The sequence below is a fragment of the Trachypithecus francoisi genome, unplaced genomic scaffold, assembly GCF_009764315.1.
Source record: "Trachypithecus francoisi isolate TF-2019V2 unplaced genomic scaffold, Tfra_2.0 Lachesis_group16, whole genome shotgun sequence".
In the NCBI taxonomy this organism is placed as follows: Eukaryota; Metazoa; Chordata; class Mammalia; order Primates; family Cercopithecidae; genus Trachypithecus; species Trachypithecus francoisi.
In genome coordinates this window covers 93,541,422-93,560,457 of record NW_022681461.1, presented here as the reverse complement: position 1 = coordinate 93,560,457, position 19,036 = coordinate 93,541,422, and the positions used below count along the sequence as shown (strand labels likewise).

Here is a 19,036-nt window from a genome sequence, read left to right as displayed (position 1 = left end):
ATAATTCTCTGTCTCTTAATTCCAGCAGACATAGAAAGACACAGAAGTCCAGCGCCATGGCTCACTCCTATAATCCCAGCAATTTGGGAGACTGCGAGGCTTGAGCCCAGAAGTTTACGATCAGCCTGGGTAACATGATGAGACCCCATCTCTCCATATATATACAATAATAAAAATTATCCAGGCATGGTGGCATGCGCCTGTAGTCCAAGCTACTCAGAAGGCTGAGGTGGGAGGATCACTTGAGCCCGACAGGTGGAGGTTGCAGAGCGCCAATATCGCGCCACTGCACTCCAGCCTAGGCGACAGAGCGAGACCCTGTCTCAAAAAAACAAAAAACACCACGAACAGAAACAACAACAACCCCCCCCCCAACAGAAGGTAGTGAAGGCTTGGGATTGGATTACCTGGTTTAAACCCATAGAATGTCAGAACTGAAGGAAGAGTCAGAGGTCAACTTTCTTTTTTTTTCTTTTGATACAGAGTCGCGCTCCGTTGCCCTCCTGGAGTGCAGTGGCGCGATCACAGCTACCGCAGCCTCGACCTCCCAGGCTTAAGCGATCCTCCTGCCTTGGCCTCTTAAAGTGCTGGAATTACAAGCGTGAGCCACTGCGCCCGGCCTAGAGGTCACCTTTCAACTTAGTCCTCAATACATGGGAAAAGTGAGGCCCAGAAGAGGTATGAGTTGTATCAGGTCGCTGACCCTGAACAGAAGCTAGACGTCTTAATTCCCAAGTAGGACTCGCTGCTAACTCTTTGGGCATCCCTTCGCGATTCAAGGCTCTTGGGTTTCCCGCTTTGGCCGCCTCGCCAAACCCAGGTCTTACACTCTTGGTGACCCCCTCCTTTCCTCCTTCCCCTTAGGTCAGCAAGGTTTACTCATTCCAATTGCAATGCTCCAGGTTGCCGAGTAGCTCCTCGCTAGAAGGGAGATTAGCTACGTCACCGTCGGCTCCTCCCATTGGTCCGGGCGTGTGGAGCGCGGCGCCATGACGTCAGACGCCCAAAGGGGTGGGGCGGTAAGGGGAAGGAGGAGGGAAGTAGGACTTCAACATGGCGGCTGCGGCACTGGCGGTGGCTACGGTGACGGCCTGGCCCGGAGCGGGCAGAGTTGGAGGTGGTGGCGTTCGCTCTCCCTAGGGGCCGTCGGGAGCTCAGCGGGGACCGAGCCTCGGAGGCCGGCCGGTGCCAGCACCTTTCGGCTTCTGGGACGGCGGCAGCAGCGGCGTTCAGGTGAGGGGGGCCTCCCTTTGGGGGAGGGGGAAGAGGGGCGGAGTTGGGGGAGGGGGGCCGGTACTGGGAGACTAGGAAACGGGCTGGGGGTCCGAGCAAGGTGAAAGACGCCGGAGCTGGTAGGTGGGAGGGAAAAGTGGCCGGAGAGCCGCGATTTGGGGAGGATTCTGGGAGAAGGGTCGGAGTGAGGGGACTGGAGTTGAAGGGGCGGAGGGTAAACGGGATGCGGGAAAATGAGTTCGGATTAAGGAGACTAATACCCTACTGGAAGACAGGCATAGTAGACTTGTGTCGGGCTGGATTGAGAGCTTGGTGGGAACTAGAGGATGTCAGGGAGGGGGACCCAGGTTTTAGTAAAGAAGGTGAGTGGTGGGGAGTTTAGGGTGAGCTGGGGACGTGCGGTGTAGATTGAGTTCTCCCTGTGGCAGTGAGATTGGGGAGAAAGGGTGGAGACTAGACCAGAGTTGAGTGATTTTGGGGGATATCTTTGGCTTTGTCTGGTCTTCTCCAGGTATGTTTATCCACCTTTTTTGTTTCTTGGGTGTAGGCTTACCTATACAGTCCACCTGGGCCTCAGGAACCGCCCTAGTCTTTCTTGTGGAACGTCAGGTTCATTTATTTGAGCTATATCAGTGATCTTTGACCTTTGTTGCCAAATGTGTTTCCAGACTAGCGTGTTAAAAGTGTGGTTGGGCATAAAAATACGTTTTATGTTAAACTGAAATAAAATATTGATACTTTTTAGTCACCATGCAGTGTTGTGAAACCATATTTGGTAATTTGGTTAAGTATTATATATATTCTATTCTAACTTTACTCGTTAGTGCTTTGTCTTTTCAGTTATTAGCATTTGAGAATTTGATTAGATATGGTGGATGTTTTCCTTTTTAATTTTGTCAGATTTGATGGTGGGGAAAAAGAAGATACTTAGTCTTTAGTGATAGTTCTTTCTAGTTAATGTCCCAACCTAGTTAAACTAAAAGTTTCCGTATTGGCCGGGCGCTGTGGCTCACGCCTGAAATCCCAGCACTTTGGGAGGCCTAGGCGGGCGGATCACGAGGTCAGGAGTTCAAGACCAGCCTGACCAACATGATGAAACTCCGTCTCTCCTAAAAACACAAAAAGCCAGCCGGGCGTGGTGGCAGGCGCCTGTAATCCCAGCTACTCTGGTGGCCGAGGCAGGAGAATGGCTTGAACCTGGGAGGCGGAGGTTGCAGTGAGCGGAGATCGTGTCATTTGCACTCCAGCCTGGACGACAATGTGAGACTCCGACTCAAAAAAGTTTCGTATTATGGCAAAGAATGTGAAATGTCTCAAGTCTTAAAATAATTACATTGTCCGCATTAACTTACTATAAGTGATATTTTATTACTTAAATTTTTGTTTCTAGTTCCATTAATTCATTGTGTTTATTGAATACCTACTGTGTGTTGCATTAATAACAATCATTATTATTATGGAGATGTGAAACTTAATGTTTCTTTAGTCAGTGACCATCGCTGTCATTGCACAGCAGATAACTTTGCTAACCTGCTAGGACCTCATTGGAAAAAAAACTTTTTTGTTTGTTTCTTTTTATTTTTTTCCAGAGGGAGTCTCGGTCTGTTGCCCAGGCTGGAGTGCAGTGGCGCCATCTTGGCTCACTGCAACCTCCGCCTCCTGGGTTCAAGTGACTGTCTTGCTTCAGCCTCCCGAGTAGCTGAGATTATAGACACTTGTCACTACGGCTGGCTAATTTTTGTATTTTAGTTGAGACAGGGTTTCACCATGTTGGTCAGGCTGGTCTCGAACTTCTGACCTCAAATGATCCTCTGGCCTTGGCCTCCCAAAGTGCTGGGATTACAGGCGCCCGGCCTGTGTGATTTTTTTTTTTTAAAGAAGGCAAAGGAAAAAAAATTAAACTCTGTAAATATAAAAACTTCTTCAATTTCTCTTTCGTTTAGTGTTTAAGACTGATTTCCTAATCATGGCATTTCTTCTGTGTATCTGAAAGGTTTTTTCACTTTGATTTTGAAGAAGACAGTAACAGTATTCTGAAAAGATAACAGTAGATCTGTAGACAAGTCTCATCAATGATTGCTAGTGTATTTTTTAATGAAAAATTTTTTTTGTAGAGTTGGGGTCTCCTTATGTTGCCCAGTCTGATTTTGAACTCCTGAGCTCAAGTGATCCTCCCACCGCAGCCTCCCAAACTGCTGGGAGGCATGAGCTGCTAGTGCACGTATTTTTGACTGGCAAATGTCACATTATCTTGCGTATCTTTTAACTATGGTATTTAAGGATCCCTGATGTTTATTTATGTATGTATGTATTTATTTATTTATTTTTTGAGACCGAGCCTTGCACTGTTGCCCAGGCTGGAGTGCTGTGGCGTGATCTCAGCTCACTGCAACCTCTATTTCCCAGGTTCAAGCAATTCTCCTGCCTCTGCCTCCCAAGTAGCTGGGATTACAGGCAGCCACCACCACGCCCAGCTAATTTTTATAGTTTTAGTAGCGATGGGGTTTCACAACATTGCCCAGGCTGGTCTCGAACTCCTGACCTCAAATGACCTACCCGCTTTGGCCTCCCAAAGTGCTGTGATTACAGGTGTGAGCCACCACGCCCAGCTGGATCCCTGACGTTTAATTCAGTGACCAAAATTTTTACTGAATATTTTCAGCATTGTAATTGAAATATCATTAGCCCTGAGTGTAAATGCCAATGTTATAAGTTTTTCCTGTTCTTTAATTATTTTATTGAATGTATTGAGATTTTTCAAATGTAGATTAAGAGTAATCTTTTTTCTTACACATTCATTAAAAATATTTATTAATCATTAATCAGGTGGTTTTTTTTTAGACAGTCTTTCTCAAGAAATGCAAAAGATAATACAGAGTGCCTTAACACATTAAATAAACTTTTTTTCTAACAATTTAAAAAAAAACAACCTCGAACTGAAAAGAAGCTTAGAAATCACCTGGGTTTAGTTTCCCACACAGAATGAGAATCCCTGCTTCTATACCAAAACAAATGAAAATCCATCCTCTTTTCCAGATTTCTAAGGAAATAATAGGATTTTTCAGAATTTATTTTTTCTGTTTTGAAACGGAGCTTCTTCGCTCTTGTTGTCCAAGTTGGAGTGCAATGGTGCCATCTTAGCTCGCTGCAACCGCCACCTCCCAAGTTCAAGTGATTCTCCTGCCCCAGCCTCCTGAGTAGTTAGAATTACAGGCATGTGCCACCATGCCCGGCTAATTTTGTGTTTTCAGTAGAGACAGGGTTTCTCCATGTTGGTCAGGCTGGTCTTGGATTCCCCAACTCAGGTGATCCACCCGCTTCGGCCTCCCAGAGTGCTGGGATTACAGGCGTGAGATACCACTCCCGGCCCAGAATTTCTTATGGGAAAAGTACGTTCAATTAGAAAAAAGAAGCAAGCAGAGTAGTGCTCTTCCAACCTGTAACATACAGTGTCCTGTAACATTAGAAAATAACTTGAAGGTAACAGTAATATTTTCCTATGAATTGAGAGTAACAATTTCAGCTTTTGGAAATTTTAGTTGGAAGTAGCAAGATTCACAGAGGAAAGGATGCTGACTCTAGGTATATACTAATGAGCCAGGATTGTTAAACACTTGTTTTCCTTTTTTTTTTTTTTAGACAGAGTCTCGCTCTGTCGCCAGGCTGGAGTGCAGTGGCACAATCTCGGCTCACTGCAACCTCCACCTCCCGGGTTCAAGCGATTCTCCTGCCTCAGCCTCCCAAGTAGCTGGGACTACAGACGGTGCGCCACCGCGTCCGGCTAATTTTGGTATTTTTAGTACAGACAGGGTTTCATCATGTTGGCCAGGATGGTCTTGATCTCTTGACCTCATGATCCACCCGCCTTGGCCTCCCAAAGTGCTCGGATTACAGGTGTGAGCCACCGCGCCCAGCCAGTCCTTTTTTTTGAGATGAAGTCTCACTGTTATCCCCCAGATTGGAGTGCAATGGCGCGATCTCGGCTCACTGCAACCTCCACCTTCCGAGTTCAAGTGATTCTCCTGCATCAGCCTCCCTAGTAGCTGGGATTACAGGTGCCTGCCACCATGCCTGGCTAATTTTTGTATTTTTAGTAGAGATGGGGTTTCACCATGTTGGCCAGGCTGGTCTCGAACTCCTGACCTCAGGTGATCTGCCCACCTCGGCCTCCCAAAGTGCTGGGATTACAGGCGTGAGCCACCACACCCGGCCCTGTTAAATACTTGGCCAGGCGCAGTGGCTCATGCCTGTAGTTCCAGCACTTTGGAAATGCCAGGCGGGCGGATTGCTTGAGCCCAGAAATTCAAGACCAGCGTGGACAACACAGTGAGACCCATCTCTACAAAAATTACAGAAATATTAGCTGGGTTTGGTGGTTCATGCCTATAGTCCCAGCTACACGGGATGTTGAGGTGGGAGGATCACGTGAGCTCAGGAGCTTGAGGCTGCAGTGAGCCGAGATCATGCCCCTGCACTCCAGCCTGGGCAACAGAGCAAAACCCTACCTCAAAAGAAATAATCTTGGGCGGGCACTGTGAGTCATCCCTGTCATCCTGGCACTTCGGGAGGCCCAGGCGGGTGGATCACCTGAGGTCAGAATTTCGAGACCAGCCTGGCCAACATGGTGAAACCCCATCTCTACTAAAAATACAAAATTAGCTGGGTGTGGTGGCAGTGCCTGTAATCCCAGCTACTCGGGAGGCTAAGGCAGGAGAATCACTTGAACCTGGGAGGCAGAGGTTGCAGTGAGCCGAGATCATGCCACTGCACTCTAGCCTGGGCGACAGAACGAGTCTCTGTCTCAAACAAAAACAAAAACAAAAACACTCAGTTCTCACACTTGAATTAGGTAGGTAGGTTGTGATGTGCGTGTTTTTTATGTACCGAGGAAACTGAGGATCACAGAGGTTGTGTAACTTAAGTTACAGCTAGGTAGAGTGAATTTGAACTGAAATCTGTCCAATCTCAATGCCTATGCTGCATTCTTTTATGCCATTTTGCCCCTCTTAGGTGGCCACTGGACCTTTCCAATTCCTACAAGGTATAAGCACTAGTTTTAAAGTAATACTAGTGTGAACTGCTTGTTTTCATTGAAATAATAGTGTAACTGGAATGATAAATGGTTCATTAAAATTTTAGTCACATTATGTCATCAGTATTCTAAGAGGAAATGAATACCTGATTATTTTGTACTTCACAAAATAAACTGGATAAACTGGATAAATGGCTGAAAGTTTCTTTTTTATATTGCTGAGTCAGATTGGATCTGGTTCATTAAGGGCCAAAATTTATATTTGGCAGTAATCCTCATGTGTTCTCAGAATGCTTGATTGGTCATTATCAATTGCTTAATGCTTACCAAACACTTCCAGTGTTTGAGTCACTGAATTGGCTCATGGTAATTGTAAATCTTGTGGTTACTGAGTCAAGAGCCAGCAGTGTGTGTTTTGGCTGCTTCACTTCTTCCCCAACACTTGATATTGTCAGACTTTAAATTAATTTTTTTTTTCTAATCTGGTGGGTTTGAAATTGTTTGAAATGGTGTTTTTTATCAGCATTTCCTGAACCTGGTCATCTTTTCATATATATTCATTAGTCATTTGTGCTTCTGCAAAGTGTATATTCAATTTTGTTGCCTATATAATTTTTTTTGGTTGTTTCCCTTTTTCTGATTCATTTTTAAGAGTTCTTTATATATTCTGGATACTAATTATTTGTTAATTTATAGGTTACAAATATCCTTTCCCAATTTATGACTTGACTTTTCATCTCTTCATAGTCTTCTGGTGAGAAAAGCTCATAATTTTAATGAACTGAATTTTTCAGTCCTTCGTGGTTTGTGTGTTTTTTTTTGTTTTTTTGTTTTTTTTGAGATGGAGTTTTGCTCTTATTGCTCATGCTAGAGTGCAATGGCATGGTCTTGGATCACTGCAGCCTCTGCCTCTCGGGTTCAAGCAATTTTCCTGTCTCAGCCTCCCGAATAGCTGGGATTACAGGCGCCCACCACCACGCCCAGCTAATTTCTGTATTTTTGGTAGAAACGGGGTTTCATTATATTGGTCAGGCTGGTCTTGAACTCCTGACCTCAGGTGATCCACCTGCCATGGCTTCCCAAAGTGCTGGGATTATAGGTGTGAGCCACTGCGCCCGGCCGGTTTGTGCTTGTATCAAATTTGGGAAATCCTTCTTTGCTGCCAGGCATGCTGTTTTAATAAATACAGTAGTATACCTATCTATAATGTGGTATCTCATCTGACGTTTAGTTGCAATGTCTGCTTGATGACAAAGGCAGACTTCTTAAAAGTTGCTTTCTTGTTATCTTTGAAGTTATAGGGCTGCAGGGTTTTAAAAGGAGGCTGGATTGTGCTTTACATGTCGGTTTCGTACATTGTTGAAAACTGAGACACCAACAGATTTATGAATGAGATGTGCATCTTATTAAATATTAATGTGATTTGATAATGAGACCTTTCTTGTGTGGACAGTATTATATACAATTGATAGTGTGTCGCTCAGTCTAAGCTGTTAGCACTTTCACTAAAATATATTCAAATTTTTTTTGATGTCTAGTTTTTACAGTATTGGGCTTTATCAAGAACAGTTGTGGATTGTGGAAGAGCTGATATGGAAACATCTTAGAAGAACGTATTTTGCTTTTCTCTTTTTTTTTTAAACTCTTCAGTTCCTTGGACTTGTGTGTCTCCTATCTTATCAAGAATAATTGTGGATTGTGGAAGAGTTGATATGGAAACATCTTAGAAGAATGTTTTTTGCTTTTTTTTTTTTAAAAAAAAGAAACTGTCCAATTCCTTGGACTTGTGTGTCTCCTACTTACCATTAAACCCTTATGACTTAAGTTATATGTATAAATACATATATACATCTTGGTGGCATTGATTTTTCTATGTTGCGTATTAAAGCTGCTAAGAACCATGTTTTCTTTTTTCCGTGAGAAGATTAGTGATTACTTTGACTTTAGGAATTGTTCTTCTAAGGAGTCGAATATTTGATCTGGGCAAAGATCACACTGAAATATAAAACATCTCCTGAGTAATCTGGGTTCACTGAAAAAAAAAAAATAAAACAACCACCAGATTAAAAATACACTACAAATACTGTTTAGTGATATATAGTATGCCTTTGACATTTATGAAAGGCATGCTCTTAGATCATTGGGAATCCTTACTTATGTAAATATCACAGTTTAAAGTGTCCCTCATGAAATACAGAGAAGTGTAACAGGAAATTTTTAGTTACCATTAGATTTGATGGGTAGATAGAAGAGAGCAACAAAGTTAAACGATTTGAATGCTAATGTTAGTCTTTAGCTTTTTTTTTTTTTTTTTTTTTTTAAAGAAATGGGATCTTGCCCTGTTAACCCAGGTTGGTCTTAAATGCCTGGCCTCAAGTGATTCTTGAGCTTCGGCCTCCCCAAGTGCTGGGATTACAGACATGAACCACCATGCCGGGCACTTTCAGCTAACTTTTAACTCCCTGCCTTCTTTGTTGTTACTACCACTGGCCTATTCCCAACCTCCGTTAATAACCTATTGAAAACTCAAGATTAGGCCATTTTGGGCCGGGTGTGGTGGCTCACACCTGTAATCCCAGCACTTTGGGAGGCTGAGGCATGCGGACCGCCTGATGAGGTCAGGAGTTTGAGACCAGCCTGGCCAACATGGTGAAACCCTGTCTCTACTTAAAATACAAAAACTAGCTAAGCATGATGGTGGATTCCTGTAATCCCAGCTACTCAGGAGGCTGAGGCAGGAGAATTGCTTGAAGCCGAGAGGCAGAGGTTTGGTGAGCCAAGATCACACCATTGCACTCCAGCCTGGGCGACAAGAGAGAAACTCCATCTCAAAAAAAGAAAAAATAATAAAAAAGATTAGGCTGGCTTTGCCTGTCTTTTGCTTTATCTCATCATCATGGTCTTGGTCCCAGGTGGGGTTTGCAGCCTTATTGGTAAGAATGGAATCTTCCTAATCCTAAAATCTTTCTATAGTTTGGGAGTGTTAACATTTCCTTCAGTAGTTTCACAGGGAAGGATATGGGCAGTAACTTCCCCATTTCTTTCTTCTGGTAGATCATTATGTATATATTTTTATTTTATTTTAAAGGCAGAGTCTCGCTCTGTCGCCTAGCTTGGAGTGTGGCGTAATCTTGACTCATTGCAACCTCCGCCTCCAGGGTTCAAGTGATTCTCTTGGCCGATCATTGTGTCTTATAGCACACCTTATGAGATAAGTGATCTGGCTCCATGGGTGGAATTCAGGGTCAAATGGTCAGCCAAATTAAAAATTACTGTTGGAGCAGACTTTAGGGGTAGTTTGTGAACTTTCAAAATTGGAAATATTTAATTATTATTATTATTTTTTGAGATAGAATTTTGCTCTTGTTGCCCAGGCTGGAGTGCAATGGCGCAATCTTGGCTCACCGCACCCTCCGCCTCCTGGGTTCAAGCAGTTCTCCTGCCTCAGCCTCCTGAATAGCTGGGATTACAGGCATGCTCCACCATGCCCGGCTAATTTTGTATTTTTAATAGATACGGGCTTCTCCGTGTTGGTCTGGCTGGACTTGAATTCCCGACCTCAGATGATCCACCCATCTCAGCTCCCGAAGTGCTGGGATTACAGACATGAACCACTGTGCCTGGCCAGAAATATTTCATTTTTTCATCAAAGGTTTACTGTATTTCTGAGATATTCTAGCAAAAGGAAACAAACTTAACAACTTTTGTTTTCTGAAAATACTTTCGCAAAAATAGGAGGGAGAGGATCAGGAAAAATTACTAACGGGTACTAGGCTTAATACCTGGGTGACGAAATAATCTGTACAAGAAACCCCCATGACACAAGTTTACCTATGTAACAAACCTTCACATGTACACCCGAACTTAAAAGTTAAAAAAACTTTATATTAAAATCTTTTTTTTTTTTTTTTTTGAGACGGAGTCTTGCTCTGCCACCCAGGCTGGAGTGCAGTGGCCGGATCTCAGCTCACTGCAAGCTCCGCCTCCTGGGTTTACGCCATTCTCCTGCCTCAGCCTCCCGAGTAGCTGGGACTACAGGCGCCCGCCTCGTCGCCCGGCTAGTTTTTTGTATTTTTAAGTAGACACAGGGTTTCACCGTATTAGCCAGGATGGTCTCGATCTCCTGACCTCGTGATCCGCCCGTCTCGGCCTCCCAAAGTGCTGGGATTACAGGCTTGAGCCACCGCGCCCGGCCTATATTAAAATCTTAAACAAAAATCATGGAAGGTCTTTAATTGTTTATGTCCTGTCCTATCCGTTTTCTTGAAGAAGAAATATTAGCTAGTTCTTGTAATTTATTTGTTTGTTTATTTTTTGAGACGGAGTCTTGCTCTGTCGCCCAGGCTGAAGTACAGTGGTGCGGTCTCGGCTCACTGCAAGCTCCGCCTCCCGGGTTCAAGTGATTCTCCTGCCTCAGCCTCCTGAGTAGCTGGGATTACAGGCACTCACCACCAAGCCTGGCTAATTTTTTGTATTTTTAGTGGAGATGGGGTTTCACCATGTTGGCCAGGCTGGTCTCGAACTCCTCATCTCAGGGGATCCACCTTCCTCATCCTCCCGAAGTGCTGGGATTACAGACTTGAGCCACCATGCCCCGCAGTTCTTGTAATTTAATAGTGAATCTTTTTTCCTTTCGGTCTTTTCTTTTCTTTTTTTTTTTTGAGACAGGGTCTTGCTCTGTTGCCCAGGCTAGAGTGCAGTGATGCAGTCACAGTTCACTGCACCCTTGACTTCCCCGGTTCAGGTGATTCTCCTACCTTAGTCTCCTGAGTAGTTGGGACTGCGGCCTCATGCCACCATGCCCGGCTCTTTTTTTTTTTTTATTTTTCGTAGAGATGGGGTTTCGTCATGTTGCACAGGCTGGTCTCCAACTCCTAAGTTCAAGTGATCCACCTGCCTCAGCCTCCCAAAGTGTTGGGATTACAGGCGTGAGTCACAGTGCCCAGCCTGCTTTGGATGTATTATTGGCATTATATTTAGTGGAAGAATATATGTATTAGGGTAATGGAGATTTATTTCATTTAGTAGTATAAGAAATTATGTTTAGGTGCAGTTGTAATTTGAGACATTCTATATCTGCCCTGTCTGATATGTCTCCAACATTGACAATGGAGATATAAAATATTTCCATCAGTGTAGAAAGTTCTGTTGGACAGCACTGTTTTAGATCAGTGATTCTCAAAGTTTTAGTGTGTGTATGGATAACTTGGATGTATTATTAAAATGTAGATTCTGAGTCAGTAGCTCTGGTGTGGGCTTGAGAGTATATTTATTTATTATTCTCAGTATGTTCACTGGTCTGAAATTTCTGGCCTCAAGCAGTCCTCCCACCGTGGCCTCCTAAAGCACCAGGATTGTGGGTGTGATTCACTGTGCCTGGCCTGTGTAAACTTTTAAAATAGTGTCTTTAGCCATGAGAGATTATATTGTAATGGCAGAACTCTGGACAGTGAGTTGAAAGATCGAAAGTTGTAGTTTACTTTTTCCACCATCTTGAAGCCTTTAGAGGCTTGTTGGGAATAGGACTTCTAAAAGGCAAATGTGTCTGCAATGCTGTGGTCCAAGGCCATTTTTTGTTTGCTAAAAGTGGGGTCTCCAGAATCAAAGAGAGCACATAACTTTTTAAATTGAAGGTGTTTATGCCTGAGATGAAACTGAATTCTATTTGGGCAAGGGATTTGTGCTTATGTATACAAAGCAAAGAACAACACGGTAACTCCTGGTGGCAAACCAAACAAAACCAGAGTAATCTGTGGAAAGGTAATTTGCACCCATGGAAACAGACATGGTCCGTGCCAAATTCCAAAGGAATGTTCCTGCTAAGACCATTGGACACAGAATTCACATGATGTTGTACCCCTCAAGGATTTAAACTAATGAAAAGTAAAAGTGGATTTGCGAACAAAAAAAGTCCTAGTTCAGCTTTCCTATTTAAAAACCAACCTCTCTCAGCCTTGGACTTTTTTTTTTAATTTTAAGTTTTTTTAATTAAAAAAGTTTTTTTTAGTGACGGGGTTTTGCTGTGTTGCCCAGGTTAGTCTCTAATTCCTGACCTCAAGTGATCCTCCCACCATGGCCTCCTAAAGTGCTGGGATTATAGGCATGAGCCATGGTCCCCGGCCTGTATAAACTTTTTAAATAGTGCGTTTTGCTATGAGAGCTTGTATTGTAATGGCAGAACTGTGGACAAGGAGTTGAAAGATCTAAAGTTCAGGCCAGGCATGGTGGCTCACGCCTGTAATCCCAGCACTTTGAAGGCTGAGGCGGGCAGATCATGAGGTCAGGAGTGTGAGACCAGCCTGACCAACATGGTGAAACCCCGTCTCTACTAAAAATACAAAAATTAGCCAGGTGTGGTGGCACATGCCTGTAATCCCAGCTACTCAGGAGGCTGAGGCAGGAGAATCACTTGAACCCAGGAGGTGGAGGTTGCAGTGAGCTGAAGTCAGGCCACTGCACTCCATCCTGGGCGATAGAACAAGACTCCATCTCAAAAAAAAAGAAAAAGATCTGAAGTTCTAGTTCATCTTTCCAATTTAAAAACCAACCTCTCTCAGCCTTGAACTCTTCTTTTATTTTTCAGTTTTCTTTAGGGGGGGGTCTTGCTATGTTGCCCAGTTTGGTCTCAAACTCCTGGCCTCAAGCGATTGTCCCACCTTGGCTTCCCAAAGTGCTGGGATTACAGGCATGAGCCACCAAGCCTGGCTATGTACTTTTTTAAAATCACAAGTTCAGAATGATATTTATTATTTGTTTAACTTTTAGCCCCTGCAAAGAAATATATTTGTAATTTAGATTTTAGAATTATAGGACTTTAAATATTTTGCCTTTCCTCTTTTATATAAAAATACTAGTTCTTTACAACTATAATTACTTATTTTCTATATTGAACTCATGTAAAAAGGGTTTTGAAATAGTAATACTGCTATTATAGCTAATAAGTACAATCTAAAATTTTTGCTGTTCTTTATGTTCTTAAAATAGTGTGTAAGAGAGGGCCATGCGCAGTGGCCCACATCTGTAATTCCCAGAACTTTGGGAGGCGAGGCAGGCAGATCACTTGAGGTCAGGAGTTTGAAAACAGCCTGGCCAATATGGCAAAACCCCATCTCTCTACTAAAAATACAAAAAATTAGCCAGGTGTGGTGGTATGCACCTGTAATCCCAGTTACTCAGGAGGCTGAGACAGGAGGATCACTTGAACCCAGGAGGTGGAGGTTGCAGTGAGCTAAGGTTGCGCCACCACGCTCCAGCCTGGGTGACAGAGTAAGACTCTTTGTCTCAAAATAATAATAATAATAATAAAATAAAAATATTGTGTAGGGGAAACTCTCAGACCACATTCTTCCTCCACTCTCACACCACCACAACAGTAATCAACATAGAACACATCTGTGACCAAAAGTGTGGGGGTTTTTCCCCTGTGCACCAAGCAGTGGACACCAGCTGGGTGTTCTCCAATTCAATTCAGGTTGGGGGCTCAGTCTTCAAGACTGCCTGCACACCCCTGGACACCGGTTTCCTGTCTGGGGCCCTGTATCTTATGACCCACTGTCTTCATGTTGGTGTTCCCATAATCTACTCTTTGGGTTTAATTTGCTGGAGCATCTCACAGAACTCAGGGAAACACTGAAATTTATTTGTTTATTCTGAAGGATCTTACAAAGGATATCGATGAAGGGAAGCATAGAGCAAGGTATGGGGGAAGAGGTGTGGCGCTTCTCTACCCTTCTTGGGTGCCACCATCCAGGAACCTCCAGGTGTTCAGCTCTCCAGAAGCTCTCTGAACCCAGTCCAGTCCTCTTGGGCTTTTGTGGAAGCTTCATGATGTCAGCATGCCTTCTCTCAGGGTATAGGGCAGTCCCCTCGCTGGGGTGGGTGTTAAGACCCACAGTGAGAAAGGTGGGGAAAGATTATAGTTCTTTCTTGAGGCAGGTGAAAGTAGGGCAGAGGAAGAGGTTTTGTTTCGTGAGACCTGCCCCTGAGACCTAACACACCCAGTACTCTACCAGAAGACTGTAATTAGGGCTGTGGGAATTATGAACCAGGAACAGTGGATGAAAACCAATGTATGTCATAACACTACAAATATATTTTACTGATGTATGCAATTAGAGTACTGAGTTCTAAAGTCACTTCAAATAATTATATCCTCTGGTCATTTTACTAATTTTATGTACAACTGTACATAAAAGGTTTATTTGTTTCATTTTTTATTCATTTTGAGGGCTAAAAATTATATTGCTAAGAATATGTAATAGCTATTTTGAGAAGTTAGAATACAGAGATGTATAAAAAGAAAATAAAAATTTTTTTTAAGCCACCATTGGAAATATCCACTTTAGAATATTTGTATAAAATATTTGTGGAGCTCACATTTATTGAAAACATTATGCCATGTGTTCAGATTGTTCTAAGCACTTTGTATGCATTATCTCATTTGATCCTTACAATAACTTTATGAGATAGTTGCTATTATGCCTATTTTATTTTTCTTTTTTTTTTTTGAGGCGGAGTCTCGCTCTGTCGCCCAGGCTGGAGTGCAGTGGCGCAATCTCGGCTCACTGCAAGCTCCGCCTCCCAGGTTCACGGCATTCTCCTGCCTCAGCCTCCCAAGTAGCTGGGACTACAGGCGCCCGCCACCTCGCCCGGCTAGTTTTTTGTATTTTTAGTAGAGACGGGGTTTCACCATGTTAGCCAGGATGGTCTCGATCTCCTGACCTCGTGATCCGCCCGTCTCGGCCTCCCAAAGTGCTGGGATTACAGGCTTGAGCCACCGCGCCCGGCCTTATTTTTCTTTTTTAAGCCAGTCAAATTTAGCAGTGGGGGATTGTATACCAATGTTAGTAACACTGCTGTGAATAAGTTCTGATGAGCCACTACCAGTGGACCAGCCTATTATTCGCATTTTATTGATTAAAACTCAGATGTTAATTTGTGCAAGGGATACGTAACCTAGTAAGTTGCAGAACTGAGACTTGACCCCTGACATTTCTTACTCAAACTTACTTTATTCATCCCTGTATATTTTTATCTTTTTTTCTGTGCGTATACATACACAGATTTTTTTTTTCTTTTGTCTTTTCACTAGTAGATTCAGAAGAGAACAGAGGTCTTTTTAAATGTATTTCATACATTCAGGTAAGTTTTTTTTTTTTTTTCCTCTAACAGTGTCTTATAAGAAGTTTTTGATTTCGCTGAAGTCCCCTTTAGTTTTTCCTTTATGGTTTGTGCTTTTGTTGTTATATCTAAGAATTTTTGCTTAATCTAAGGTCAGGAAGATGTTTTCTTTTTGAAGTTTTATACTTTTAGGTTTGACTTTTTTGTCTATGATTAGTTTTGACTTAATTATGTATGATGTCATGTGAACGGAAGATTTTTTTTGTTTGCACATAGGTATCTATTTTAGCACTTTTTGTTGAAAAGTTTACCCTTTCTAAAATATTTTTTCCATATTTATATTTGGACCTGTTCTATTCTATTGATGTATTCGTCTATCTTTATGCCAATATCACACTATCTTGATAATCATAGCTGTATAATAAATTTTGAAATCAGAAAAGAAAGTTTCTGAAAGTTGTAAGATTGTAGGTCCTTTGGATTTCTATACAAATTTTTGCTGTGTGTGTTTTTGTTTGTTTGTTTTTTTGAGATAGAGTCTCACTATGTTGCCTAGGCTGGCCTGTCCAACTTTTGGGCTCAAGTGATCCTTCCACCTCAGTCTCCTGAGTAGCTGCAACTACACAAACATGCTACCATGTCTGGCTCCATGTGATTTTTGAAATTAGTTTGCCAAGTTTCTATAAAAAGCTGCTGGCTTTTTATTTATTTATTAATTATTATTTTGAGACCAGGTCTTGCTCTGACCCCTAGGCTGTAGTGCAGTGGTGTGGTCATGGCTCACTGCAGTCTCGACCTCTCAGGCTGAAGTTTATCCTCCTACCTCAGCCTCTTGAGTAGCTGGGACCATAAGTGTGCGCCAATAAGCTTGGCTAATTAAAAAAAATTTTTTTTTTGGAGACGGAATTTCACTCTTATTGCCCAGGCTGGAGTGCAATGGCGCGATCTTGGCTCACTGCAACCTCCGCCTCCGGGGTTCAAGCGATTCTCCTGCCTCAGCCTCCCGAGTAGCTGGGATTACAGGTGTGCACCACCACGCCCAGCTAATTTTTTGTATTTTTAGTAGAGATAAGGTTTTGCTGTGTTGACCAGGCTGGTCTTGAACTCCTGACCTCAGGTGATCTGTCCTACTCAGCCTCCCAAAGTGCTGGGATTACAGGCGTGAGCCATGGCACCTGGCCTAAAAAATTTTTTTTAATATGGACGGGGGTCTCACTATGTTGCCCCGGCTGATCTTGAACTTTTGGCCTCAATTGATCCTCCTGTCTTAGCCTCCCAAAGCACTGGGATTAAAGCGTGAGCCATCATACCCAGCTTCACTGATTCTTCAGCTTGATTGAGTCTGCTGTTGAAGTTTTCTATTGAATTATTTAGTTCACTCATTATATTCTTCAACTCTAAGATTTGGTTTTTATTATTTGTTTCTTTGTTTTCATTTTGTTCATGTATTGGCTTTCTAATATTGTTATTTGTGTGTGTGTGTGTGTGTGTATGTGTGTTTAATTGAGATGGAGTCTCACTCTGTCACCCAGGCTGGAGAGCAGTGACAATCTCGGCTCACTGCAACCTCCACCTCCTGGGTTCAAGTGATTCTCCTGCCTCAGCCTCCTGAGTAGCTGGGACTACAGGTGTGTGCCACCACACCCGGCTAATTTTTATATTTTTAGTAGAGATGGGGTTTCACTATGTTGGCCAGGCTGGCCTTGAACTCTTGACCTTGTGATCCACCTGCCTTGGCCTCCCAAAGTGCTGGAATTACAGTCGTGAGCCACTGTGCCTGGCTGGTTATTTGTGTTTTATTGTAGTTCACAGACCTTCTTTAAGAGGATTATTTATTTATTTATTTTAATTTTTATTAAATTTTTTTTTTCTTTTATAGAGATGGGTTTCACTATGTTGTGCTGGTCTCGAACTGACTGGGCTCAAGCAGTCTGTCTGCCTTGGCCTCCAAAAGTGCTGGGTTTACAAGTGAGAGCCACTGCACTTGGCCAAGAGGATTATTCTGAATTCTTTGTCAGTCAGTTCTATAGATCTCCATTTCTTTAGGGTTGTTTTTTGGCATTTTATTCATTTTCTTTTATGGTATCATGTTTCCTTGGTTCTTCTTTTTTTTTTTTTTTTTCTTTTGAGACAGAGTTTTGCTCTGTTGTCTAGGCTGGAGTGCAGTCGCACGATCTCAGCTCACTGTAGTCTCTGCCTCCTGGGTTCAAACAATTGTCCTGCCTCAGCCTCCCCAGTAGCTGGGGTTACAAGCATGTGCCACCATGCCTGGCTAATTTTTGTAGTTTTAGTAGAGATGGGGTTTCACCATGTTGGCCAGGCTGGTCTTGAACTCCTGACCACAGGTGATCCACCTGCCTCAGCCTCCCAAAATACTGGGATTACAGGCGTGAGCTGCCACAGCTGGCCTCCTTGATTCTTTTTTCTTTTTTTTTTGTTTTTTTTGTTTTTTTTTTTGTGAGACAGAGTCTCGCTCTGTCGCCCAGGCTGGAGTGCAGTGGCCGGATCTCAGCTCACTGCAAGCTCCGCCTCCCGGGTTTATGCCATTCTCCTGCCTCAGCCTCCCGAGTAGCTGGGACTACAGGCGCCCGCCGCTTCGCCCGGCTATTTTGTATTTTTTAGTAGAGACGGGGTTTCACCATGTTAGCCAGGATGGTCTTGATCTCCTGACCTCGTGATCCGCCCGTCTCGGCCTCCCAAAGTGCTGGGATTACAGGCTTGAGCCACCGCGCCCGGCCTCTTTTTTTTTTTTTTTGAGACAGAGTCTCGCTCTGTCGCCCAGGCTGGAGTGCAGTGGCCGGATCTCAGCTCACTGCAAGCTCCGCCCCCCGGGTTTACGCCATTCTCCTGCCTCAGCCTCCCGAGTAGCTGGGACTACAAGCGCCCGCCACCTCACCCGGCTAGTTTTTTGTACTTTTTTAGTAGAGACGGGGTTTCACCTTGTTAGCCAGGATGGTCTCGATCTCCTGACCTTGTGATCCGCCCGCCTCGGCCTCCCAAAGTGCTGGGATTACAGGCTTGAGCCACTGCGCCCAGCCCCTCCTTGATTCTTAATGATCTTTTTGTCCTTGTGTTGGTTTCTGTGCATTTGAGGAAGTAGTCACCTCTTTTAGTCTTTACCAGTTCATTTCTGTGAGGAAAGACCTTCAGCAGTCAGCCTAGCCTGGGGTTCTGGATGGGTCAGCTGGTAGTACCTGTGGGCAAGCAGGGCTTGCTACTGGAATCTCTGGTTGAACTTGGTAGCTGCCCATACTCTGAGGTTAGGTGGGGCTTGTCTCTGGGGTCTGAGGCCAGTGCAGGTCTGTTGGCTGGGCTCTCAGGTTAGGAGAGACAGCTGGCTGGGCTCCACGTTTAGGCCAGGCTGCTCTGTGATTGAGGAGTGCTGCAGGCTGCACTCTGGAATTTCCCCGGTCAGGATGGGTAGGACTATAGGCTGCATTCTGCAATCAGGTGGGGTTGTATGTTGTGTTTTGCTGTTGAATGGAGACATTGGCTGAATTTTTTGCCTGGATAGGGCTGCTGGCCCTGCTCCAAGGTTAGACGGGTTCTGTGGCCGGGCTGTCTGGTTGGACTATCTGGTCGTTTGGAGTTGGAGGTACAGCTATACGATTAGGTGAGGCCATAGGCTGTGCTCAGCTGAGGTCAGACTGG

At 43.8% G+C, this 19,036-nt stretch overlaps 1 protein-coding gene across 5 annotated transcripts in view; it reads left to right on the top strand.

Annotated features, from left to right (window-relative positions):
• Nucleotides 1-997: 997 nt before the first annotated feature.
• Nucleotides 998-19,036, top strand: part of UBAP1 (ubiquitin associated protein 1) — a 75,804-nt gene continuing 57,765 nt past the window's right edge. For 2 of the 5 annotated variants that reach the window (XM_033238286.1, XM_033238285.1), the window contains exon 1: nt 1,004-1,233. The gene's annotated coding sequence lies outside the window, so the exon portion shown is untranslated. Of the gene's footprint in view, nt 1,234-19,036 lie in introns of all 5 variants that reach the window. The other 3 variants (XM_033238282.1, XM_033238284.1, XM_033238283.1) reach the window with 3 other exon arrangements.